The 27,616-nt window shown below is 37.2% G+C and overlaps 1 protein-coding gene across 7 annotated transcripts in view; it reads right to left on the bottom strand.

Annotated features, from left to right (window-relative positions):
- Window positions 1–27,616, bottom strand: part of LOC136826688 (uncharacterized) — a 413,156-nt gene that overhangs the window by 377,891 nt on the left and 7,649 nt on the right. Inside the window, exon 1 of one of the 7 annotated variants that reach the window (XM_067084058.1) lies at window positions 21,607–21,768. The exons of the other annotated variants lie outside the window; for them this stretch is intronic. The gene's annotated coding sequence lies outside the window, so the exon portion shown is untranslated. Of the gene's footprint in view, window positions 1–21,606; window positions 21,769–27,616 lie in introns of those variants that run through there. 7 annotated transcript variants of the gene reach the window in all.

Raw genomic sequence — 27,616 nt, forward strand, 5'->3', positions numbered from 1 at the left:
CCATCATTTCCTAATATATTGCGACTCCAAAACAACAGCGGAATTCTTAAAAATACAAACGATAAATGTAACTTCTCTTTGGTACATACATTTATGTATAAGCATGTATATATATATATATATATATATATATATATATATATATATATATATATATATATATATATATATATATATATATATATATATATATATATATATATGCATTAAATTTATTACTTACACAATTATCTGTGCATTAATACAATTACTAACAGGACATCATTGAAACTGGATGGTATCTAGATACTTGACAATGAGGACTGTTGGTCCTGGGAAAAATTGTAACTTTTATTGAATAAATATCTCCGCTAGATACCATCCAGTTTCAATGAAGTCTTGTCAGTAATATATATATATATATATATATATATATATATATATATATATATATATATATATATATATATATTCATATACATATATATATATATATATATATATATATATATATATATATATATATATATATATATATATGTGTGTGTGTGTGTGTGTGTATATATAAGCATATCTCTTCAGGCATGGCTGCAGAGAACATTTAAATTTTCGAATCTTTAATGATTAAATAACGGAATAACTATGGCCATATAACTCCCACAAAATCGCCAGCTTCATATTCCGACAAAGATTGCTCATCAGCAACACATCAGCCCTTGAACGGAGTGAAACTCGCTTTTGGATTTTAAAAGATTTTTTTATCCATTCATCATTTTCTGTCTTCCTCCTTTCCCTAAACAACCCCACACCCCACCAACCTTATTTACGTGTGTTTACAAACACGTCCATCAAACATTCTGCGTATGTTTAAAAACACGTCTCATCAATCATTTCTGCGTATTTACAAACACGATACGCAAACTCGCACACACACAAACACAAACACACCTACGCAAATACACACATACACAAACACATCAAAAAACACAAAGACAAAAGACACACACAGAAACACATACACATACACAAACAAACACTCACAAACAGGCACACACAGAAACACATACACTAACACACAAACAGACACACACAGAAACAAACACAAACACACACACAAACACAAAAACATAAACATACACACAAACCAACAGACACACAAACACGGACACAAACATGCGTGTGCATCTTCTCAATAAACTACGCAGACAGAACCGGCCACTTTCCACACACACACACACACACAAACACACACGCGTACTGTACACAAAACACAAACACACACACACAAACACGCACGCATCTTTCGCAACAAACACTACGCAGACAGAAGCGTCGGCCTCTCTCTCTCTCTCTCTCTCTCTCTCTCTCTCTCTCTCTCTCTCTCTCTCTCTCTTTGCTAACGTGTCCAAACCGACATGCCACCTTCTACTCGACCTCACAGAAACTCTTTAGGAAATTACAAATGGAGAAGAATGACCTCCATAATGCATTTAATACCCCGGGACAGTTGCACGCCAAAATCCACAACCCCCCTTCCCCCTCCCCCATCCCCCGGGCTTTCCATACAAATTATCTTGCTTATGTTTTAAGCCTGGAGTCATTCGGGGGACTTTTTTTTTTCTTTTTGTATTTGTGGCTGCGTGCTTGGATGAGGGTGAGATCAAGTGTATGATTGCGCGTGTGTGTAGACATATGAGTGTGTGTGTATAATATATATATATACATACATATATATATATATATATAATATATTATAAATATATATACATATATATGTACAATATATATATATATAATATATATATATATATATATATATATATATATATATATATATATATATATATATATATATATATATATATACATACATACATGTAGTTACCCACAGGCAAGCTGAGAATTAAAGACCAGGTACCACGCGCTTTCATGTGGTACGTACTTACTCTTCTTTCGGAGGTATATATATATATATAATATATATATATATATATATATATATATATATATATATATATATATATATATATATATATACAATACATACTGTACATACTGTACATACATTCATACATATATTTCTCGGTCGCCCCTTTTTGTGTTATTTAAATGACCGAGATGAAAAGAGGAGGCCGTTTAAATGAATTCGATATCAACCAGGCCTCAGGAGAGGCGACCGGGGACCCCAGAATGCCAATCAGAGAAGCGTTAACTTTCTCCGAATGTTTCTTTTCAGTTTGTTTCCATTTCTGGTATGCATCTGAGTTTGATTGGGTGGAAGTGTTTTTTGTATTTATGTTTGTGTGTAGTACGTGATTGCCATTTTTATCTATCTTCGAGAAAATAGCTCTGTCGAGCAACAAAGCTCATCGCATTCGCGCAACTCGCTTTCCTCAGCAGGATCAAATGACTGTCATTGTCACTCTTCCAAACCAGCGGACAGCACTCTGAGGGTTTTGGAACACGTGACTGAGACATTTAACTGGAAAATACCTCCTTGTAAGGAAAGTATTTTCCAACTAAATTTCTCAAAGATCTGAAATTCTCTATCGACGAGAAAGGTTCCTTATTCTTTGACTAAACGGTCCTGTCTACACACCCATTGAAATTAGAACTGGATCATAGAATTTGGGCCAAATGCTAAGCTCTGGGACCTACGAAGTCGTTCAGCGCTGAAAGGGAAATTGAGAGTGAAGAACTGAGAGTGTCACAGGAGGGGAAACCTCGCAGCTGCACTATGAAGCAGTTGTTAGGAGAGGGCTGAGGAAAGTACGGTGGAAGAAGGAGAATATGAACGGAGGTACAGTGAAAGGAATGAAAGTGGCTGCAGCTAAGGGCCGAAGGGACGCTGCAAACAATCATAAGTAATGCCTACAGTGCACCTTACGGGGTAGTCACTCATTGAAAAGAATCAGCGGGTCTGCCCGTACTTTCTTCTCCTACATGTTCCCTCTTCACTTTCTCCCTCTGCTCTTCTACCTTACCTTACCTTACCTCTCTCTCTCTCTCTCTCTCTCTCTCTCTCTCTCTCTCTCTCTCTCTCTCTCTCTCTCTGCAGGACAACCGACTCGATTCCGTACTGCTAAAAGTAATCTATTCTGATCTGATTGTCCATAAGCCTAGTGTATCTTTTACTGCAACACGGACAAACATTTCAGCGGAACTCTCTCGCGCCCGACAACAAACAAGCTTTGATGGCATTTTTGTGAAAGCGCTTGTGTAAAAGCAGAGAGCAAAAAAACATTTTCGGTCCTTAGAAATTAACACAACAGCGATTATTGTCTGACGCTGAATGCGTTCTCATATCGGGGACATAAACAGTCTTTGTCTCCCACGTGGAAGAAGAAGAAGAAGAAGAAGAAGAAGAAGAAGAAGAAGAAGAAGAAGAAGAGGAGGAGGAGGAGGAGGAGGAGGAGTATGAGAAGAGACGAAGAAGAAGAAGAAGAAGGAGGAGGAGGAGGAGGAGGAGAAGAGGTAATGACTTGACGCCCATTTAACCCAAACCAGAATGAATGCATGCATTCTGACATAGAGCACATAAAGGAAGAAGAAGAAGTAGAAGAAGGAGAAGGAGGAGGAGGAGGAGGAGGAGGAGGACAAGAAGAAGAAGAAGAAGAAGAAGAAGAAGAGGTAATGTCTTGACGCCTATTTAACCCAAAACAGAATGAACGAATGCATTCTGGCATCGAGCACATAAAAGAAGAAGAAGAAGACGAAGAAGGAGCAGAAGAAGAAGAGGTAATAACTGCACGCTTATTTAACCCGAAAACAGAAGGAACGAAGAACGAAAGACTAAAACGCTGCGTTCTATTACAAAACGGGAAAGAATGCACAACACCCGCCCCCCCCAAAAAAAAAAATTATGGGAGATACATTCACATGACACTGCTGTTTTTCCCAAACAACGAAATCGGGCCATTTACCCCTTGCTAATGAGTTTTTAATGCCGGCCGTGTTTAAGACCTTCCTCCCCATAAAAAGGACACAGCGACAACCAGCGACGAATGGAGACGACAGTCGTCGGCGTTTACGGATTACGAGGATTCTCTCTCTCTCTCTCTCTCTCTCTCTCTCTCTCTCTCTCTCTCTCTCTCTCTCCATTAAATTCTCTCTCTTTCTCTAGACATTGAATTCTAGGTTTTGTTTTTGTCTCTTCTCTCTCTCTCTCTCTCTCTCTCTCTCTCTCTCAGGGGCCCGGCCCTTGCCGTTTCACTTCGCATCTGCATAATCTCGCGTTATGTCTCGTTTAATTCGTCTGTCCGAGATGGAGTTTTATTTGCTTTTGTACTCGGCTGAGGAAAGAGGGGTTAGGGGAGGGGGAGGGAGAAGGGAGGTGGGGAGGGAGGGAGAACGGAGGGGGGAGGGGGAGAAACGTCCCTGCAAAACTGCATCTTTCAGATGCCATCTTGCGGATTTTTAGCTGAACTTATCTGTCTCCCCCTTACAGACGTTTTGTGGAGGAAATAGGTGTTCGGGATGGCTTACCGTAGACGGTTTTATGTTAATTGGTGATTAATGTAAAATTTTCAAGCATGAGAGAGAGAGAGAGAGAGAGAGAGAGAGAGAGAGAGAGAGAGAGAGAGAGAGAGAGAGAGAGAGACAAAAACTTGGAATTTAATGTCTAGATTATGTTTTGTCCATGTTTGTGTGTGTGAGAGAGAGAGAGAGAGAGAGAGAGAGAGAGAGAGAGAGAGAGAGAGAGCAAAACACGCCACTGTAAACGTAATAGAACAAAAAATGTACTCCCGGATCTCGAACGTAATGGCATGCACTTGTTTGCTCAGCGGTATTAATCCACGCCTTGCGGCACTCCACCTGATTATAAACTCAATTCAAATCCCAGAAACAGAATGAGATTAATGTATTTATCGCTGAAACCGCTCACTGTCTATGTCGTGAAAAATCCTAGCCCCCAACCCCCCCAAAAAAAAAATTCTGATCCTATAAATAGCAGTCTTCTGCATCAAACTCCACTCTGGTGGTAAAAGGGTTTTACGTCAAGTTATCGCCTAGCACAAGATGATTCCGAGAATAATTATGAGGCTGTTTACCGCCTATCAGTCTCTCTCTCTCTCTCTCTCTCTCTCTCTCTCTCTCTCTCTCTCTCTCTCTCTCTCTCTCTCTCTCTCTCTCTCTCTCGTAAATGTTTGATATTAATGGCCGTAGCACAAGATTATTCCGAGAATAATTATCAAGCTGTTTACCACCTATAAATCTCTCTCTCTCTCTCTCTCTCTCTCTCTCTCTCTCTCTCTCTCTCTCTCTCTCTCTCTCACACACACACACACAAAACACGTACACATGGACAAAATATAAGCTAGACAGTAAATTCTAAGTTTCGGTACAATTCTCTCTCTCTCTCTCTCTCTCTCTCTCTCTCTCTCTCTCTCTCTCTCTCTCACAGAAGTAAGATAATAACTCCACATCATCGCGTGCAAGGTAACAATTTACAAAAATACTTTCATGATTAGAATTCCCTCGCTGTACTGATAATTTCAGCACGAACTGTAGCTACCTTACTTCGTGTTGTTAAGAATACTTTTTATATATTTATTTTTCTGAATAAATACCTCTATGCTATATCGTTGCTAAACTTATTAACACTTGATGTCTGTTCTACCCATGCTTACCCAGTCACTCTCTCTCATACACACAGACACACACACATACATACAATACATATACATGAACAAAACATAAGTTCTCTCTCTCTCTCTCTCTCTCTCTCTCTCTCTCTCTCTCTCTCTCAACACATACACACGGACAAAACGTAAGTTCTCTGAACATGTCCTGGACAGAAACCTTGAGGAATTTTTACGTTAGATGTCTTCATTAATTTGTTAAATATATGCTGTTTTTTTAAGGTTTCATTAAATGACCGGTACTGTTGTTTTTTACTTGTGTGGTATTTTTTGTCATTATATGGATGCAACTCACCTTTATTAAGTGGGTTCACTTTTCTTTATGAACTAGATTTTAATTCGTAGTTGTATAAATGATAAAAAACAAGTAAAACTTGCGCCAAAATTTCTTTGGCGCAATCGAGTTTTCTGTACAGCGTTTAATGCTGTATGAGCAGCGGCCCCTGAAACTTTCAGCCAAGGCCCGGTGGTGGCCCGTCCTATACCGTTGCCAGACGCACGATCATGGCTAACTTTAACCTTAAATAAAGTACAAACTACTGAGGCTAGAGGGCTGCAATGTGGTACGCTTCATGACCGGAGGGTAGCTGATCAACACACCAATTTGCAGCCCTCTAGCCTCAGTAGTTTTTAATATCTGAGGGCGGACAGAAAAAGTGCGGACGGACAGGCAAAGCCGGCACAACAGTTTTCTTTTACAGAAAAGTAAAAATAACTAAAAAAAAAAAAAATAACAACTGCACAAAGTAGTCGACCAATGACCGTGTGGACTGCGTAACTCATAACCTCTGACATTCAGCTTGTCACACCTTTGATCCTATTTTTTCCGCGCACTTCATTATCACAGGCGAATATTATTGTGATTAATGATATTAATGATGCGAAAACAATGGCTGCGCGCATGCGCGCTTGCGTGCGACAGCCGGCGGAAGCAAATAAGCCAGATACTTTCGCGACAAATGCAAAAACAACACTGGAATCTGTGACGTCTCTCTAACAGTGATTTGTTCCCGTAGTTTCGAGTCATTTGAATAGAATAGAGAATTCAGGCCAAAGGCCAAGCGCTGGGACCAATGAGGTCACTTAGCACTCAAACGGAAATAGACAGCAGAAGGTTTTGAACTGTGTAAGTGCAGAAAAATCTCTCAGTTGAAGCATGAAACAATTGTTAGGAGAGGGTTGAGGAAAGTAAGACGGAAGAAAGAGAATATGAACGGAGATACAGTAAAAGGCATGAAAGGGATTGCAGCTAGGGGCCGAGGGGACGCTGCAAAGAACCTCAAGTCATGCCTACAGTGCACCGCATGGGGTGGACTGACGGCACTACTCCCCTATGGAACGAATAATTTGAAGTTTATTACAAAAAAGTGGCTAGGCCTATACCTAACAGGGCCAACCCGCCCCCTCACCCCCAAACCCCAAACAGCTACGGGTTCTAAAACCCCAAACGGCTACGGATTCTAAAAACCCAAACGGCTACGGATTCTAACCTTGTTCCTCTTACTAGTAAGCCGAGTGTCCTAACTGCTAGGGACCCCTGGTTGCATACGAGAATAAATGTAATTTGAGGCAAAAGTGAATGACTTTCATACTAGCAAAATATTTTCACAACTTCTGACTTTTAAAGAATAACCTTATAATGTGATCAAAATCCACAGTCATATCAATAAATTGTATCTATTGCTTATTAATACAATTTATCTATATAGTTCTGCATCTTTATCACACAGCAGTTAATCACGATATTGTGAGTTTCTTAGGAATAATCTTATTAATATTTTTTTTTTATATTTGCGTCCAATAAATATACTGAATAACAAGAAAGAGTGACTAATCATATATATTTTTCTTCCGTGCTACAACACCGAAGAAAAATATCTCTTAGAAAAAGGGAAAAATATACAACAAGTAAAAGATGCGTCCAAGTTTCTTCGGCGCAATCGACTTTTCTCCGCAACGTATAATCAAGGCCATCGGAAATAGATCTATCTTTCGGTGGTTTCGGTCTAATGCTGTATGAGCCGCGGCCCATGAAACTTTCAACCACGGCCCGGTGGTGGCCTATCTTATATCGTTGCCAGAAGCACGATTATGGCTAAATTTAACCTTAAATGAAATAAAAACTACTTAGGCTAGAGGACTGCAATTTGGTAGGTTTGATGATTGGAGAATGGATGATCAAAATCCTAATTTGCAGCCCTCTAGCCTCAGTAGTTTGTATGATCTGAGGGCGGACAGAACAAAGTGCGGACGGACAGACAAAGCCGGCACAATAGTTTTCTTTTACAGACAACCAAAAACAAGATGGAATCCCCGGTGATCCACGCCAAATGTCACTCAATAATATTCCCCAAGAATGCTCACCGAACCGCTGCTTCCTGACAAGCATCAATGGACCGTTTGTTTGCCTAATCTTCTCCTTTTGACAGGTTCTCGTTTTCTTTCTCCCATGATTGACGAGATTCCCGTTTTCTTTCCCCATTCGTGAAGGATATATAGGCTACATTGCTTCTCTCTTGTTGTGTTTTCCTCGTCGATGTTGTCTCTTGTCTCTTTTGACAGGCAACAGGAGAGACTAAACGTGCATTTGTTTACATAACATAATATATATATATATATATATATATATATATATATATATATATATATATATATATATATATATATAAATATACAAATATATATATAATATATATATAGCATATATATACATTTATATGATACATATATACATATATATAATATATGAACATTTATATATAATATTCTTATATATGTATATATAAATATATAAACATACATATAATATATATACACATACATAATATATGTATATACATACATAGACATAGACATATACATATATATATATATATATATATATATATATATATATATATATATATATATATATATATATATATATATGTATACAGAAATGTCTGGACTAGTTCCATCAAGAATTCACTGCGTCGCTTGGGACTTCTGTAAAGTACCTGGCGGTTAGTAGGCTGTGGAGAGCCACAGCCAAAGTACACAGGGCCACAGGCTTACCATCCTCATCCCTCCCCAAAAAAAACCTATTCACAATGGAATTCTCTCTCTCTCTCTCTCTCTCTCTCTCTCTCTCTCTCTCTCTCTCTCTCTCTCTCTCTCTCCATCCATTAGGAGTGGGGTCGGTCGCCATTAATCCGAATGGGCGTGAAGGCAGATTTATTGGGCGGACACGCGATTATTCATATGCCTGAGTGGGTTTCCCTTTCCTCGTCTCTACTGTAGTTCCCACCAAGAAAGGGAAGATTTTAGAGTCAATTCAATTTTTCACTCTCTTCACTCATGAATAAAGGAACGGGGCATTTGCGGTTTTATTCATTTTTTAGTTTTCTGTAAAAGGAGACTACTGCTCCGTCTTTGTCCGTCCGCACTTTTTTCTGTCCGCACTTTTTCTTTCAGCCCACAGATCTTAAAAGCTACTGAGGCTAGAGGGCTGCAAATTGGTATGTTGATCATCCACCCTCCAATTATCAAACATACCAAGTTGCAGCCCTCTAGCCTCAGTAGTTTTTATTTCATTTAAGGTTAAAGTTAGCCATAATCGTGCGTCTATCAACAATATAGGACAAGCCAACACCTGGCCGTAGTTAAAGTTTCATGGGCCGCGGTTCATACAGCATTATACCGAGACCACAGAAAGAAGGTCTATTTTCGGTGGCCTTGATTATACGCTGTAGCGGCTGTACAGAAAACTCGATTGCGCCAAAGTTTCTTCGGCGCAATTTTGATTTGTTTCATTATTAATGCTAAATCATCAACTCGCTGAGAAGGCTTCAACTGAACAGAATGGCAGTTATACTAGATGTGTAAAAATATGTAAGAAATATTTAAATTTTTATATATATTTCATTCTCTTCACTTGTGAATACAGGAATTTATTCATTTTTCATTATTATTGCAAAATCCATCAACTTGCTAACCAGGCATCAACTGATTAGAATAGTAATTATAATGATAAATTTATAAGAATATATAAGAACTTTATAAAAAAAATTATAAACATTTATAGTAAAAATAGAAAAAATATATAAAAAATTATGAAATTATATAAACTATAAAAAACATTCTAATAAAATATACAAAGTACATACAAATTATAAAACTAAATAAAGTAAATAAAACATTCTAAAAAAACATATAAAATATATATAAAATTATAAATATATAAAAAATATGTAAAAAAAATTACCTCAGCTTGATGGTAAGCCTTCAAAGACCAGAATGAAAATTATAAAAAACAGAAAAATATATACAAACTGTATTAGCAAAAAAAAAAAAATGCCTGATAAATAAATCACAGTTCAGATATAGGTCAGTAAAATTAATATCACCTGACAGGATCCTTTGTAATACAGCATCTTATACCGTACAATGACCTGATACAATGATTTATTTCTAACCTACATTCCCTACATCAAAAATCACCGTAAGGGGTAGTGCAGTCAGTGCACCTCACGGGGTGCACTGTAGGCATTACTAAAGGTTCTTTGCAGCGTCTCTTCGGCCCCTAGCTGCAACACTTTTCATTCCTTTTACTGTACCTCCATTCATATTATCTTTCTTCCATCTTGCTATCACCCTCTCCTAACAATTATTTCATAGTGCAACTGCGAGATTCTCCTTCTGTTACACCTTTCAAACCTACCTACTCTTCATCTCCTTTCCAGCGATGAATGACCTCACAGGCCCCAGTGCTTGGCCTTTGGCCTAAACTCTATATTCCATTTCATTCCATTCCTACATCAAAATAAATTCCTGCCTTTCCCGGCAACGGAAGTAATCTTAAGATTCGGCTCATCTCACAAAAAAAAAGTTGGCGAATCCCTCCCCTTCCTCCCCCCCCCCTCTTTCTCCAACCCCCTCCCCCCCAACCCCCGCCCTTCTTCCATTTCATATTCCAACGTTTTAATTCACTTTTTGAGGTTAATGTGATGTTAAATAAGGTGTAACTCCAGATTACGATTTTTTTCTTTCGAGGTTTTTCATTTTTTTTTAATTAGCCCTAAATTTCCGGGGTTATTTTAGAACTCTGATACGCTGGCTTTAAAGTGATTCATTAACTTTTTCCTTTTTCTTTAAAAAAAAACACTAACCGCTCGAACTTTGTGTGGAGTTAATCTTTGTGGTTAAAACTGACCGAATGAGGTTTAAACTTTTTTTTTACGGGGATTAAACTGAAAGGGTGTTTTATTTTATTCTTATTTTCCTTTTTGTCACCGTCCCCTATAGCTGCATAAATCTGACGACATATTTCTGTCATGGAAGTCTGGCTACACTTTGACTTACGGGCAAAAACGACTGCATAAATTTGGCTAGTAGTCTTTAATGATATGGGCAACAAAGATTCATAAATCTGGCTATACCTTAATGGTATAAGCACCAAACCTACATGATTATGAATACATTTTTCATCAGAGGCACCAAGACAGCTACATAGTTCTGACTACTCTTTTCCATCATAGGCACTAAAACCTACAGAATTCTGACTACATTTTTCATCGTAAGCACCACAAGCTACATAATTCTGGCTGCACTTTTCCATCATAGGCACCAAAAGCTACATAATTCTGGCTGCACTTTTCCATTATAGGCACCAAAAGCTACATAATTCTGGCTGCACTTTTCCATCATAGGCACCAAAAGCTACATAATTCTGGCTGCACTTTTCCATCATAGGCACCAAAAGCTGCATAATTCTGAATACACTTTTCCATTCCATCATAGTTCTGGGCACTTTTCCATCAAGGCACCAAAAGCTGCATAATTCTGACTATTCCATCACTATTCTGACATCACTATTCCATCATAGGCACCAAAAGCTACATAATTCTGACTACACTTTTCCATCACAGGCAACAAAAGCTACATAATTCTGGCTGCACTTTTCCATCATAGGCACCAAAAGCTGCATAATTCTGAATACACTATTCCATCATAGGCACCAAAAGCTACGTATTCTGACTACACTATTCCATCATAGGCACCAAAAGCTACATAATTCTGACTACACTTTTCCATCACAGGCACCAAAAGCTACATAATTCTGGCTGCACTTTTCCATCATAGGCACCAAAAGCTGCATAATTCTGAATACACTATTCCATCATAGGCACCAAAAGCTACGTATTCTGACTACACTATTCCATCATAGGCACCAAAAGCTACATAATTCTGACTACACTTTTCCATCACAGGCAACAAAAGCTACATAATTCTGAATACACTATTCCATCATAGGCACCAAAAGCTACACAAATCTGCCTACACTTTTCCATCATAGGTACCAAAAGCTACATAATTCTGAATACACTATTCTATCATAGGCATCAAAACCTACATAATTCTGGCTGCACTTTTCCATTATAGGCACCAAAAGCTACATAATTCTGAATACACTATTCCATCATAGGCACCAAAAGCTACATAATTCTGACTACACTTTTTCATCATAGGCACCAAAAGCTACACAATTCTGGCTGCACTTTTCCATCATGGGCACCAAAAGCTGCATAATTCTGAATACACTATTCCATCATAGGCACCAAAAGCTACGTATTCTGACTACACTATTCCATCATAGGCACCAAAAGCTACATAATTCTGACTACACTTTTCCATCACAGGCAACAAAAGCTACATAATTCTGAATACACTATTCCATCATAGGCAACAAAAGCTACAAAATTCTGGCTGCACTTTTCCATCATAGGCACCAAAAGCTACATAATTCTGAATACACTATTCCATCATAGGCACCAAGAGCTACGTATTCTGACTACACTATTCCATCATAGGCACCACTTTTCCATCACAGGCAACAAAAGCTACACAATTCTGAATACACTATTCCATCTAGCCACCAAAAGCTACATAATTCTGACTACACTTTTCCATTCCATCATAATTCTGAATACACTATTCCATCATAGGCAACAAAGCTACATAATCCTGGCTGCACTTTTCCATCATAGGCACCAAAAGCTACATAATTCTGAATACACTATTCCATCATAGGCACCAAAAGCTACGTATTCTGACTACACTTTTCCATCATAGGTACCAAAAGCTACATAATTCTGACTACACTTTTCCATCATAGGTACCAAAGCTACATAATTCTGGCTGCAATTTTCCATCATAGGCATCAAAAGCTACATAATTCTGACTACACTTTTCCATCATAGGCACCAAAAGCTACATAATTCTGGCTGCACTTTTCCATCATAGGCACCAAAAGCTGCATAATTCTGAATACACTATTCCATCATAGGTATCAAAAGCTACGTATTCTGACTACACTATTCCATCATAGGCACCAAAAGCTACATAATACTGACTACACTTTTCCATCATAGGTACCAAAAGCTACATAAGACTGAATACACTTTTCCACCATAGGCACCAAAAGCTACATTATTCTGACTACACTTTTCCAGCATAGGCGCCAAAAGCTACATAATTCTGACTACACTTTTCCATCATAGGTATCAAAAGCTACATAATTCTGACTACACTTTTCCATCATAGTAACCAAAAGCTACATAATTCAGAATGCACTTTTCCATCACAGGCAACGAAGCTACACAAATCTGCCTACACTTTTCCATCATAGGTACCAAAAGCTACATAATTCTGACTACACTTTTCCATCATAGGTATCAAAAGCTACATAATTCTGAATACATTTTTCCGTCATAGGTACCAAAAGCTACATAATTCTGAATACACTTTTCCATCATAGGCACCAAAAGCTACGTATTCTGACTACACTATTCCATCATAGGCACCAAAAGCTTCATAATTCTGACTACACTTTTCCATCATAGGCACCAAAAGCTACATAATTCTGACTACACTTTTCCATCATAGGCACCAAAAGCTACATAATTCTGACTACATTTTTCCATCATAGGTACCAAAAGCTACATAATTCTGAATACACTTTTCCGTCATAGGTACCATAAGCTACATAATTCTGACTACAATTTTCCATCATAGGTACCAAAAGCTACATAATTCTGAATACACTTTTCCCTCACAGGCACCAAAAGCTACACAAATCTGCCTACACTTTTCCATCATAGGTACCAAAAGCTACATAATTCTGACTACACTTTTCCGTCATAGGTACCAAAGGCTACATAATTCTGAATACACTTTTCCGTCATAGGTACCAAAAGCTACATAATTCTGAATACACTTTTCCCTCATAGGTACCAAAAGCTACATAATTCTGAATACACTTTTCCATCATAGGTACCAAAAGCTACATAATTCTGAATACACTTTTCCATCATAGGCACCAAAACCTACAGAATTCTGACTACACTCTTCCATCATCGGTACAAAAAGCTACATATGTCTGACTACACTTTTCCATCATAGGTACCAAAAGCTACATAATTCTGAATACACTTTTCCATCATACGTAACAAAAGCTACATAATTCTGAATACACTTTTTCATCACAGGCACCAAAAGCTACATAATTCTGACCACACTTTTCCATCATAGGTACCAAAAGCTACATAATTCTGACTACACTTTTCCATCATAGGTACCAAAAGCTACATAATTCTGAATACATTTTTCAATCATATACCAAAATCTACATAATTCTGAATATACTTTTCCATCACAGGCACCAAAAGCTACACAAATCTGCCTACACTTTTCCATCAAAGGTACCAAAAGCTACATAATTCTGACTACACTTTTCCATCATAGGTACCAAAAGCTACGTAATTCTGACTACACTTTTCCATCATAGGTAACAAAAGCTACATAATTCTGACTACACTTTTCCATCATAGGTACCAAAAGCTACATAATTCTGACTACACTTTTCCATCGCAGCCACCAAAAGCTACACAAATCTGGCTACGGTACCTGGGGAAAAAATGAAAAAGGATGTTGTACCTTAATCATCGTTTGAACAAATTCTCTGGTACTCAAAAATTATAACATTATTGGAACGCACAGGTAGTTAATAAGTTGGGGTCTCTTACAACGAACTGACAAAGAAACCCTCAGTATGTAATTGCTGAAAGGTACTTACACGTAACATGTGCCACACTGTGAATTACGAACAATTGCCTCTCTCTCTCTCTCTCTCTCTCTCTCTCTCTCTCTCTCTCTCTCTCTCTCTCTCTCTCTCTCTCTAGGGTGCCATACACGAGTCACATACGCTATAATCTCACAGTGATAAATGATGTAATCTGCACGCACGGTTTTCTCTTCAATTATCCACGCGTTGATAAGAATAGAAAATTGGTATTTGCGGTGTACCATTATTTTACTCGCAGTGGTCTTGAATACAGAGAAGATAACGACATTATATATATATATATATATATATATATATATATATATATATATATATATATATATATATATATATATATATATATATATATATGTGTTTGTGTGTGCGTGTATATTTATATTATATATATATGTACATGAACACATTGTGTGTGTTAAATACAGTAATTATTATTATTATTATTATTACGTTATTACAATTATTATTATTATTATTATTATTATTATTATTATTAAAATGCTGCTTCATATTAACATCTGTAGATTACTGCTCTCTCTCTCTCTCTCTCTCTCTCTCTCTCTCTCTCTCTCTCTCTCTCTCTCTCTCTCTCTCTCTCTCACTTCTTTACTTTTATTCACTGCCTTGCATTCTATGCTTAGTTTCATCATTGTTGCTTTTCAGCGCTCTCTCTCTCTCTCTCTCTCTCTCTCTCTCTCTCTCTCTCTCTCTCAATTCCCCCATCAGTTGCTCCCAACCACGGATTCCCACCGACCTTAATTAACCCTGAGTCCTTCACGGTCTTGTTATCTTTTACTTAACATGAAAATCCACTTCCGCTTATCTAAATGTACCTGCATAATTCCTGTAGGTTGAGTAACAATTAATCAAAGTATAAAGTCATTATTGGGGATTGCAGCTTTGAAATACGTTGAAATATTTGCAGAAATTGGTAATACAACAAAGTGTGTTTGTGTGTGTTCTGTCCGTATATAGCTCCGTTGGGGGCGGTTAGCGCCTTGAGAGTACCTCACGCGGTGCACTGAAGGTCTCTGCGGCGTCCCTTCGGTCCCTAGCTGCCACCCCTTGCGTTCCTTCTTACCATATCTCCGTTCATATTCTCTTTCTTCCATCTTACTGCTATCTCATAGTGCAACTGCTTTGAGGTTTTCCTCCTGCTACACCTCTCAGACCCTTTTACTCCTGTTTCCCTTTCAGCGCTGAATGAACTCATAGGTCCCAGTGCTTGGCCTTTGCCCAAAATCTTACATTCCAATTCCGAGAACGAAAACACACATCTCAACATATCCCAGAAGCCGTATCAAAACTAAACAAGGAGAAAACAAGTCATCAACAACGCACGCAGACGCCATAAAACCTTTCGCCCGTTCCGCCGTCAATAGCGGAGTTCGATTCGCGCGCCCGGGTATAATGGTAATCAAAGTTTTACGACTGTGATCATCGCCGGAATTGAGCACGCTCATTCGTTAATTGGGACACACTGTGTTGCTGTGTCCCAGGACGTTGTGCAAATTCCGCCCGTTATCGAAGTTTGTTTGTTAGACCGACACTGTTGTGATCGCGAGAGTATCTGCATAAATCCGCGTCATTACACTCGTGCAAAATTATGCGCTTGGATATGGTATTTGAGAAGGTTCCCGTAGGGGGGCTAGTGGCGTCAGTTCGGCTCATGAGGTGCACTGTAGGCATTGCATACGGTTCTTTGCAGCATGCCTTTGGCTCTTAGCTGCAACCCCTTTCCACCCCTTTTACTGTTATCCGTTCATGATCTCTTTAATTCTTCTTACTTTCCTCAACCGTCTCCAAACAATTGATTCGTAGTGCAACTGCTTTGAGGTTCTCCTCCTGTTACACCTTTCAGACCTTTTACTCTCAATTTCAGTTTCAGTGCTGAATGATCTCATAGGTCCCAGCGCGTGGCCTTTGGCCTAAATCCTATATTGTATTCTCTTCCGTTCTATTTGAGAAGGATATAAATACACATACAGGCGCGAATACTTTCACGTATAAATGCTGAGCATATCAATGCTTTACAAAAATGTGACTTTACCCGAGCTTGTTGCTTATTCTTACATATTTTCCATACTTAAACACTCACTTATATCGACTTCTGGAGGAATAGACACACATACGGACGTTGGAATTGGAATACAAAATTTAGGCCAAAGGCCAGGCGCTGGAACCTGTGATGAGGTCCTTCAGGGCTGAAAATAATGTTGAAACGATTGTTGGGAGAGGGGTGAGGAAAGTAAGAAAGATGGAAGAAAGAGAATATGTACATAGACACAGTAAAAAAAAAAAAGGATGAAATGGGTTGCAGTTAGGGGCCGAAGGGACGCCGCAAAAAAAAAAATAACTACGAAGCTATATAGGCTACGGACAAAACACACACACACAGACACCTTGCTGTACTACCAGTTTCTGCAACTATTTTAACGTATTTCAAAACTGTAATCCCCAAAAATGGCTATATACTTTATTAATTAATTACTCTACCTGCAGGAATTATACAGGTACATTTATATAAGCGGAAGTGGATTTTCATGTTAAGTAAAAGATAACAAGACTGTGAAGGACTCAGGGTTAATGAAGGTCGGTGGGAATCTGTGGTTGGGAGGAACTGATGGGGGAATTGAGAGAGAGAGAGAGAGAGAGAGAGAGAGAGAGAGAGAGAGAGAGAGAGAGAAAGAGAGAGAGAGAGAGAGAGAGAGAGAGAGAAGCTGAAAAGCAACAATGAAGAAACTAAACGGAGGATGCAAAGGAGTTAGTGAAAATAAAGAAGAGAGAGAGAGAGAGAGAATTCCCTCCCTTATACTGTATAACCTAAACTGCACAGTTATGGCAAGCGAGTGGCGAATGACTTATTAAAAGTCGCTTGCAAGCGGAAAGCAAAAGCAATTCTGCGACTGAAAATTCGCTGACTTAGATTTTCAAAATCGTCTTAGCTGCGTTCATGTAGTAATCTACGGAAGAGGTTCACACATTATATTTATATAGTATATACTCGACCCTTGCTCGCTGTGTTTACCTATGCGACTGGATGCTGTTACAATTCACCGGAAGTTATGGAAAAAATGAAGTCAAAAGATACACTACTGGTTACTTCTTTTACTTCGCTAAAGCTGACATGGATCTACACTCATATCTGGTCCTGTCCGTGTCATTAAATACAAAATTACACATCCATCTTGTATGCTTTAACCCTGTTTGTTTGTTTGTATATATATATATATATATATATATATATATATATATATATATATATATATATATATATATATATACACATGTGTGTATATATATATGTATTTATATCTATACATACATATATATACACATGTATAGCCTATATATATACATATATTTATCTATCTCTATGCATATATATGTATACATACGGTATATATATATATATATATATATATATATATATATATATATATATATATATATATATATATATATATATATATATATATATATATATGTATATGTATGTACATATACATATATATAAGTCCTTTTCCCATTAAATATCATGTGCCCAGAAGAAGGGGGAGGTTGTGCGAGATTCGTGTGCTTCTTCATATTACTAAGCGACTGTTTAACCTAACCTGACCTAATTTGACTCATATTAACCTAACCTAACCCATTTTAACCTACCCTCACCTGACTTAACCCATATTAAACTACCCTAACATACCTTAACCCATATTAAACTAACCTAACCCACATTAACTTACACTAACCTGACCTAACCCATATTAACCTAACCTAACCCATATTTATCTAACCTGACTTAACCCATATTAACTTAAGCTAATCCATATTAACCTACCCTAACATACCTTAACACATATTAACCTAACCCAACCCATACTAACTTAAGCTAACCTGACTTAACCCATATTAACCTAACCTAACCCATATTAACCTAACCTGACTTAACCCATATTAACTTAAGCTAACCCATATCAACCTAACCTAACCTAACAACCCATGTTAACCTAACCTTACTTAACCCATTTTAACTTAAGCTAACCCATATCAACCTACCCTAACCTAACAACCCATATTAACCTAACCTAACCTAGGATGAAATTTTTGGGGGACCTTGCTAGCAAATAGATGTTATTCCCTTTCTTACTATATGGAATTTTCACTTCAAAAAAAAGTCAATTAAATCCGCTTTAACACTAACACATAACGACAACACATCCCATCAGGAGTCCAACAAGAATTGAAGTGAATATAGAGTTTAGGCCAAACGCCAAGCACTGGGACCTATGAGGTCATTCAGCGCTGAAACGGAAATGGACAGTGGAAAGGTCTGAAAGGTGTAACAGGAGGTAAACCTCGCAGTTGCACTATGAATCGATTGTTAGGAGAGGCTGCAAATTAAGATGGGATATGGAGAATATGAAAGGAGGTACAGTAAAAGGAACGAAAGGGGTTGCAGCTAGGGGCCGAAGGCACGCTGTAAAGAACCTCAAGTAATGCCTACAGTACACCGCATGAGGTGCACTAACGGCATTATCCCCCTACAGGGAAGTTCAACAAGAGGAAAAGTGGAAACAGATGCAAGAAGTACCGACCAAAAACGAAGTCTCCCTCCCAAACGTTTTGGGAAGTCTGCTGTGAGTCATTTCCATAATTCTTCTACCGTGAGGAAAAGAGGCTGGCTGGCTTCCCCAGCCCTCCCTCCCTCTCTCCATCCCTCACCCCCTCGGTTGGCCCCCGGCGATAATCTCGAATTTAATCCGATTTCGTCTCATTGCCGTGGATGTGTATTATTGAGGGACCCCGAGCCATATTTTTTTCCTCCTCTTCTTCTTCTTTTTCTGCAACAGAGGAGTCGCTGTCTCGGTAATGATTTCCTTGCAACGAGAACATTTTATGCAGGGGAATTTAAAACTGTCGAAAGACAATGGGTGATATCATTCTTTATATTCGTAAGGCAAAGGGAGTATTCCTCAATGAGACACTAACAATGGAGGTTGGTTTATATCAGATCACCTTTCCTTTTCATCTTTTAACCTGCGTTAACCTCTAGGTTCATCCATGAATAGCAGCTAAAGAGTTCGAACAACTGAGATAGGCCTACTGATCTGGAGTTAATACATACCATTTGAAAGAAGGTCAAACCTAGATCGTGAAAACTATCACAGTGGCGAGTGAAAGGACCCAGCAAAAGCCATCGAAAGTAAAAGGTATACGTCGGGAAAAACAGAAGCGGAAAGAGAATTCCATATCCCGGAAGTAAAAGGAAAATAACTGACCGTGAACTGTGTAATCCTCGTGGGAGGATTACCATTATCCAAGAAGTTGAATCCGAACAAACGTTGACATTAGGGGCGTCACACCGACATCGTAGGGGAGGAAGAACGTTTGAGGAGAACGTCTACAAAGAACGTCTGAGAAGAACTTTGGCGAGGAACGTTTGAGAATAAGGGTATACATCAGCCTATGTTCTGTCTCTTACTCCTTTTGAAAGATTCTGATGAACTATGCTAAACGACATGTCTAAGCCTCGAAGGCGTCTCTCGGGTAAAATAATAATAATGTAAAATCATTCTCACTATAATAATAATAATAATAATAATAATAATAATAATAATAATAATAATAATAATAATAGTTACAACCCATAAATGCTGAGGAACAGAAACATTTTAGAGTTAAAGGGAAATCCTAAATAAAACATGAAATAAAACCGCTGAATTCACAAAGGATCAAAATATTACAGAAAAAACGAAGAGGATAAACAAACTGCAGTGCAAACACACGGTGTACAAGCGTAACCTTCCTAGACCTAACCTAATTGAAGGCGCCTTGACTCAAAGCATTTCACAGGGCCCACACAATCAGTTATGTCTGAAATATTTGTAATATCAATCTTGACTATTTTCGAGTCCCTTAGCAGCCAGTAAATCTCAGGAATTAAAGGGAATTACGGTAGAATGTTGGTCTAAGGACTGGTTATCGAATGGCCATGGGAAGTTACGATGAAATTTTAGTTTTTCTACACCTGCCTTCAATACATTACTCGTATTTCCTAGCAAAATCTATCTGATATCATCCCACAGATATAACAGTAATGATACTAATAATACTAACATAAAATACTACTAACAATAATGGTAATAACAGACTGGCGATGTACACATATATAATGTTGAAAGCCTTCGAATCTTTTGAGTTGCTACAATGAAGAGCCGACAGTTACCAATGTTATTTATTGTCATGTAATTCAACTACTCTATTTTATAACTATGGATATTGTCGATTTTCTTAATTATCTTTATCTTACTGATATCAATAATATTCTGAAGTCGCTTGTAAACATATATTATGTCACAGGTAATTAGAAAACGGGTTAAGTCTACGTTAACGGCGGAAAGAAGAACGCTTTGCCCCTTTAAAATTGTCTGCGGAAGGTGGTAACAAAGACTCGACCTTATTAGTAAACCCTTAATGCAAAAATAAAACGTTTATTAGATTTATTTACGAACATACAAAGATAACCATAGCTTTGCTCACGTTATGGTAAAATCTGAAAGAAATCGTTACGACAGCCTAGCCTATTCACTCGGTCTAGCAAGGCTGAATACATAGGCCTAGCTTAGCGATTTGTTATCGCAGTGACGTCCTGTACAACATTGCCTCGTTTATATTTGTCGTTTTCTTGTAAACAACGAGGCCTATTTAGAGCCTGACGTCAGATGTAAATAACAATACGGGCAGACCTAACCTAACACAGAACACCTTACCCTAAACTATGGCTCCGAAGCATAACATAGGTCTAACAGAAACATAACATAGGTCTAACAGTTTGAACCAAATATCATCAACACAGGCCTAACTTACCTTATACGACAGTGCAACGCCACAGGCGTCAATCGGAACAATAATTACACCTAATTTCCTTTGGTAAACCCACGAAATAACATGATATACCACCGCAATCACTGAAAGTATTCACAGCACATGTTAACCATCTAAACACCGATGACGGCGGAGGAATACTAGGTCGGTGGAGATGTTCTCTATTTTCTGAACTTTTTTATTGACGTAAAATTAAATGCATGCTTATTCCGGCATTTCTGACTTATTTGTCTTTAGTGTAAGGCGTTTCTCACTTATTTCTGACATACTTGTCTTCAATGTAAGGCATTTCAGACCTGCATGTCTTATATTTTAAAGTTATTTGAAGTAATAAACAAAGTATCTACGCTCGAACCCACTGATATGCAGTAGGTATTCATAATAGGTGTAACGTTAGTAACTTAATCTTAACAGAAAACGAGAGAGAGAGAGAGAGAGAGAGAGAGAGAGAGAGAGAGAGAGAGAGAGAGAGAGAGAGAGAGATCTTTACAACAGGGACAAAAATAGATTAGGCGTAGAATAATCCAAGACTCAAAACGAGACAAGTTATAAATAGACCTTCATCAATGCGAAGGAAAAATAAGCCTTTTTAATCACCAGTTTTTTTTTCTGCCACTGAATTTTGGGTGTTCAGAGAGAGAGAGAGAGAGAGAGAGAGAGAGAGAGAGAGAGAGAGAGAATATGACTCATAAAAAGGAAACATCAACACGTTTTCCAGGTGTAAATACACCTAATCTATTCCAGATGTTTTCTTAAAAAAAAAAAAAAAAAAAAAAAAGTAAATAAAAAAATAAATGTCTGTCCGAGGTTGACTCAGGGCCAGCGGAGACAGGCTATTTTCTTTTCAATTTCCTTCTCAGTGGAATCCTTCTCCCTTCACCCCCTCCCCCCACCATCTCTCATCTCACCGTAGCCCAACCCCACGAACCCTCCCACCCCCAAACGCCCCCAACCCCTTGCTCTCCTCACCTGCAAAACCGTCAGCCCGTTTCCAGTGCTTTCAATCTTCTTTATATATATATATATATATATATATATATATATATATATATATATATATATATATATATATATATATATATATATGTATGTATTCCATGAAATTTAACGTTTGTTTTGTTTTCTCTTGTTAATGACATTCATTATTATTATTATTATTATTATTATTATTATTATTATTATTATTATTATTATTAACAATACAAATCCAAAATTATATAAATTATTTGTATTAATATGCAACTTGCATATTTGTGGATTTTTAGCACTTAACAGTTTATCACGACATTGTGAATTTCTTTGCCATTATTATTATTATTATTATTATTATTATTATTATTATTATTATTATTATTATTAGCACCGATACGATATTTAATACGGCCATCAACATTATTATTAAAGTTCTCTTTGTATTATCGCCTATGTTTATGAATCATATTCAAGCGCAGTTATTTTCATTGCATATCAGTCTACTTTTATCAGTCTATTTCTGTATTACTTAAACGTAGTTTTTTCCCTATAATCATCAACAGTTATAATCACTATCAGTATCACAATCACCAGAGAGTAAATATAATCATAGACCTATTTTTTATCCAGAATTTTACAAAATATCACAAACACTCAAATGTGAATTGCTTTACTAAGCTGAATACTCGCTTTATCAAAAAAGCATTTCTGCATTAATTTCAACATTATTTTTCGTTATCATCTATGGCAGTTAATAACTTCACAATAATTATTATTCATTTAAGTTGTTGATGGTACTAGCGTCGGGTTTTCTATGAACTGTAGCAAATGAAGGAGGAGGAGGAGAAGGAGAAGGAGAAGGAGAAGGAGAAGAAGAAGAAGAAGAAGAAGAAGAAGAAGAAGAAGAAGAAGAATGAGGAGGAGAAGAAGCAGAAGGAGAATGAGGAGAAGAAGGAGAAGAGAAGGAGAAGAAGGAGACGGAGAATGAGGAGAAGAAGAAGAAGAAAAGAGAGGAATACCAACACTATCATCATCATCATCATCATTATCATTGTAAAGAAAATAAAAATGTTCAATTTACCTGAAGTTAATTTCAACTTTACTTGGTACTTGGACAGACCAAACATTATAAATGTATTTTCCTTCTGACCTTCCGTGTGGGCCAAGAGAGGACCCCCCTAAATTTTGGAGGTTTTCCAGGAACTGTCTGATATATCTGAGACGGAAAAATAATTCACTTCTCGCCCCAAAAATAAACGTCGGACTGTAAACATGTTTTACAGGTCTCTAGTTTTCCAATATGCTTTCTAATAAATGGTGCTAAAACATTTTTATATATTTCTATTCTTTAATATTTTAATATTTTAGTATTTATTTTTCAATATTTTAATATTTTTAATTGCCAAAAACATTTTATTATCTTAATAGTTAATCTTTATTATTTTAGTATTTTTTAATTGGCAAAAAAAATTTTTGGCTACACGGCTAACATCACCCAAAAATTAATTTTTGTATATTTTAATATCTTATTTTTCAATTTGTAATATTTTAATATTTTAATTGACAAAAAACATTTCAATATTTCAATATTTAATTCTTAATATTTCAATATTTTTAATTACTAAAAAACTTTTAATATTTCAATATTTAATTCGTAATGTTTTAATATTTTCTAACTGCCAAAATTTTTTTAATATTTCAATATTTAATTTTTAATGTTTCAATATTTTTGAATGGCATAAAACATTTTAATATTACAATATTTAATTTTTAATATTTTAATATTTTAATTGACAAAAAACATTTTAATATTTCAATATTTAATTTTTAATATTTTAACATTTTTTAACTGCCAAAAAACATTTTAATATTTCAATATTTAATTTTTAACATTTTAATATTTTCTAACTGCCATAGAACATTTTAATATTGCCATATTTAATTTTTAATACTTCAATATTTTTAAATGCCATAAAACATTTTAATACGGCAGTATTTAATTTTTAATATTTAAATATTTTCTAATTGCCCAAAAAATATTTTGGCTACATGACCCAGTTCCCCCCAAAATTAAAACATTAATTAAAAAAACATTTTGGCTAAATGGCCCAATTTTCCCCCCAAAAAATAAAACATAAATTTGAAAAAATTTCCTGAAATGGATAAAATCTCCAAGAAAAGAAATACGAATTTCTAAGCTCTAAGTTCAATGTTGATTCTTATCAGTTCTACATTAAACACCCGTCAGGCCTCCTCTTCCCACAGTCCTGAGTTTACACGGCTTACTTGCTATCTATGTTTTTCTCCTTCTATACCAGGTTCCGGGACTCTTTTTCTTCTCCGGTTTTCCTAACACCTGTAATCCTCCTCTCTTTAAAAGGCAGCAGGTGTGTCCATTTTTAGTTGTCTGTAAAAGAAAACCCCGTCTGTTCGCCTGCACTTTTTTCTGTCCACCCTCAGATCTTTAAAACTACTAAGGCTAGAGGGCTGCAAATTTTTATGTTGATCATCCACCCTCCAGTCATCAAACATACCAAACTGCAGTCCTCTAACCTCAGTAGTTTTTATTTTATTTAAGGTTAAAGTTAGCCATAATCGTGCATCTGGCAACGATACAGGCCAGGCCACCACCGGCCCGTGGTTAAAGTTTCATGGGCTGCGGCTCATACAGCATTATACCGAGACCACCGAAAGATAGATCTATTTTCGGTGGCCTTGATTATAAGCTGTACAGAAAACTCGACTGCGCCGAAGAAACTTCGGCGCATTTTTTTACTGGTTCTCCCTTCCTTTGCCTATACTTCGGACCTGGGCTACGAAAGGGCTTGCAGTTGCCCTTCCCGAAGGCCTTTTCTCTTTACACGAATAATTAAGAGGCAGTCTGACATAATTTGATTCTCGGTGATTAAAAAGAATAATATTTTTACCTATATTTTTTCTGGCAATGTATAACAAACCACAAAATTATTTCCACTATACTGTCACAAAGAAGGTAATATAAGGGAGGGTCGGGACATAGTCCCGAAACTTGGGTTGGACGACAGCAAGTCTAAAAACATGAACGTAGATATTTCAAACGATTTGTGATAGAGTTAAAACGTGTTTCAAAATGCTTACGACTCAAACCAGGTAATACTAAATTTACTCAAAAGTACTCGTACGGGAATGATTGGAACTGGAATATAAAATTTAGGCCAAAGGCCAAGCGCTGGAACCTATCAGGTCATTCAGCCCTGAAAGGGAAACAGAGTAAAAAGGCTTGAAAGGTGTAACAGGGAGAAAACCTCGCAGTTGCACTATGAAACAAGTGTTAGGAGAGTGCTAAGGAAAGTAAGATGGGAGAAAGAGAATATGAACGGAGGTATGGTACAAAGAAATGAAAAGGGTTGCAGCTAGGGGCCGAAGGGACGCCGCAAAGGACCTCAAGTAATGCATACTACAGTGCACCTCACGCACAAACCCCCATACAGGATACAGGAGTAATTGACACAAACTTGTAAGCATGAAAAGACAAAGGGTTTTTTCCACGAGGCGTTTAATTGAGTCTGCCATCTCTTGAAACCTCGAAACGTTGCTCTGCATAAACTGATATCATTTTCATGAAATAATTAGCGCGGCAAATTACTCTTTCATTTGGGTGAGGCAGAGCGGCCAACTTCAATGTTTTTGTTTATTACTAATATTATTTTTGTTTTGCTGTTTTTCGATCACTTTTAAGAGCTTATCTAAATAATATCCTCTAAACTTGTTTTAGTTTTCTGTAAGAGAAAACTATTGAGATGGCTTTGTCTGTCCGTCCACACTTTTTCTGTCCACCCTCAGATCTTAAAAACTACTGAGGCTAGAGGGCTGCAAATTGGTATGTTGAAAATCCACCCTCCAATCATCAAACATACCAAGTTGCAGCTCTCTACCCTCAGAAGTTTTTTTTATTTTATTTAAGGTTAAAGTTAGCCATGATTGTGCGTCTGGCACCGCTATAGGTGCCAACAACACAGGACACCACCGGGCTGTGGCTGAGTTTCATGGGCCGTGGCTGAGAGTTTCATATAGCATTGTGTGCTGTACAGAAAACTCGACTGTGCCGAAAAAAGTACGGCGCATTTTTTTCTTGTTTATTTATTATAATCGCTATAGTAATGTAATATGCAACGAAATTATTGAGGTAAATTTAATCGGTTTTATTTATAAATTTTAGCCGTGACTATTCATTAGACAGGACAGTAAGCAGAGGTGATTATTCACCTAAAAATTAACAAATGGCAAAACTAGTAATAGCAGCAATAACTTCTTAAGTAAAAGCAGTAATAGTAGTAGTCAGAACAGTATGTGTAATTGCTCATTTAAACAAGTAAAAAATGCGCCAATTTTCTTCTGTGCAATCGAGCTTTCTGTGCAGCCGCTACAGCGTATAATCAAGGCCACCGAAAATAAATCTATCTTTCGGTGGTCTCGGTATCATGCTGCATGAGCCGCGGACCATGAAACTTTAACAACGGCCCAGTGGTGGCCTATCCTATATCGCTGCCAGAAGCCGAGTGTGGCTAACTTTAACCTTAAATGAAATAAAAACTACTGAGACTAGAGGGCTGCAATTTGGTATGTTTAATGATTGGAAGGTGGATGATCAACATACCAATTTGCAACCCTCTAGCCTCAGTAGTTTTTAAGATCTGAGGGCGGACAGAAAAAGTGCGGACGGACAGACAAAGCCGGCGCAATAGCTTTCCTTTACAGAAAGCTAAAAATTAACCAATGATAAAACTAGTAGTAGCAGCAATAGTTTCTTGATTAAAAGCAGTAATAATAGCAAAACTGCCCACAAAAATACTAGTAGTAACCCCCAAACCCAACCCAACATCACCAACCCCATCAGAACATCGGGGGAATCACATCACAGCAGATAACATCTCTGGCACCTTTTTTCACATCAACACTTCTCCTATCCCCTGTTCCTGAATGAATTGGCCCCTTTACCTGGAGATTGGGTTTTAATTGTCCCTCTAAATCTTCTCTCTCT

This window comes from Macrobrachium rosenbergii, chromosome 41, assembly GCF_040412425.1.
Source record: "Macrobrachium rosenbergii isolate ZJJX-2024 chromosome 41, ASM4041242v1, whole genome shotgun sequence".
Taxonomy (NCBI): domain Eukaryota; kingdom Metazoa; phylum Arthropoda; class Malacostraca; order Decapoda; family Palaemonidae; genus Macrobrachium; species Macrobrachium rosenbergii.